Source organism: Myotis lucifugus, unplaced genomic scaffold (assembly GCF_000147115.1).
Source record: "Myotis lucifugus unplaced genomic scaffold, Myoluc2.0 scaffold_20, whole genome shotgun sequence".
Taxonomy (NCBI): domain Eukaryota; kingdom Metazoa; phylum Chordata; class Mammalia; order Chiroptera; family Vespertilionidae; genus Myotis; species Myotis lucifugus.
The window spans coordinates 5,407,095-5,408,878 of NW_005871068.1; positions in this window are offsets into that span (position 1 = coordinate 5,407,095).

Sequence of the window (1,784 nt, forward strand, 5' to 3'; positions counted from 1 at the left end):
CTAGAAGGGAAAGAGAAAAAGCACACTGAGACCTAGAAGGAGGTGCGAAAGTGCAGAGGCACGGAGGCGGCACTCGGCAAGGGCTTGCCAACTGAAGGACGCGGCTGTCTTTTTGAATCGGAAGGGAGTCACAAGCCCCCGACTGCTCTGAACTCCAGTTCCAGGCAAGTCTCTGGGGACCTAGACTCATATGGGGAGAAACTGGACTGTCTGGCAGCGGGCAGAACTCGGAACTAGAGGGCGGCTTTCTCTCAGACGTGCTTACAGCAATTACCGGGATGCTGAGACGCGGGGCCCCTTAGGGCAGGGCTGAGGATCAGCCATAGCTGCTTGCTCCGCCCTGTTGATTCCCTGAGACCCTGCCCCACCCAAGCTGTGTGCAGAGGCTTTTGCATATGAATGCCCTGGCCCTTTGCAATCTGAAAATTACCTAACAAACTGCAGCTGGGCCAGACAGACCCAGAACTTCCAAGAGAAGGCACAAGGCCCCACAGCAGCTTGCATTGCTTCACAGCTGGGCCTCATTTGGGCACCTCCAAACCCCAAACAAGGAAGAGGAATCTGCAGATCTCTTCGTAGCTCCTGCTGGGTAGCCTCAGGAAGAGGCTAAATTAGCACCTCCTTAGATCCAAGAACCAGTGTACCCAGTGGTCAGAGTGGGACCATCCAATTACAACTCCTCAGATCCATAAGGGACACACTCAGGGGGCAGACTCAGTGAGCACCAAAGCCCCACTGAAGCAACTCTTGCCTCATAAGGGTGTCTTCAGCACAGAAGTTCTCCCACCATAGACACAGCTGATTCTCACAGCCAATTGGCCTGGAGGTCAATTCTTCCCAGTGATACCTACAACAATTAAAGCTTAACTACAACAAGACTGTGCACAAAACCCACAAAGGGGTGCACCAAGAATGCCCACCTCAGGTAATTGGGGAGGCTGAGCCACTGGGCCCTATAGGACACATAGCACACAAAGCCACTCTACCAACACAGGGAAGCATAAAAAATGCGGAGACAAAGAAACAGGTCACAAATGACAGAAATGGAGGAAAGCAAACGACTGGATATAGAGTTCAAAACCACAGTTGTAAGGTTTTTCAAGAACTTTCTAGAAACGGCCGATGAATTTAGTAAGACCCTCAAAAAGTCTGGTGAGACTGCCGATAAATGTAGGAGACCCTCAAGAAATCTAGTGAGACCCTTGAGGTTATGAAAAAGGACCAACTAGAAATTAAGCATATACTGACTGAAATAAAGGATATTATGCAGAGTTCCAACAGCAGACTAGAGGATTGCAAGAATCAAGTCAAAGATTTGAAATACGAAGAAGCAAAAAACACCCAACCGGAAAAGCAAAATGAAAAAATAATCCAAAAATACGAAGGTAGTGTAAGGAGCCTCTGGGACAGCTTCAAGCGTACCAACATCTGATATAGGGGTGCCAGAAGAATAGAGAGAGCAAGATATTGAAAACCTATTTGAAGAAATAATGACAGGAAACTTCCCCTACCTGGTGAAAGAAATAGACTTACAAGTCCAGGAAGCACAGAGAACCCCAAACAAAAGGAATCCAAAGAGGACCACACCCATGACACATCATAATTAAAATGCCAAGAGCAAAAAGACAAAGAGAGTATCTTTAAAGCAGCAGAAGAAAGAAAAGTCAGTTACCCTACAAGGGAGTACCATACGACTGTCCAGCCTGATTTTCTCACAGAAACCTTTGCAGGCTAGAAAGGGAGTGGCAAGGAAATATTTCAAAGTGATGAATACCCAAGAACCT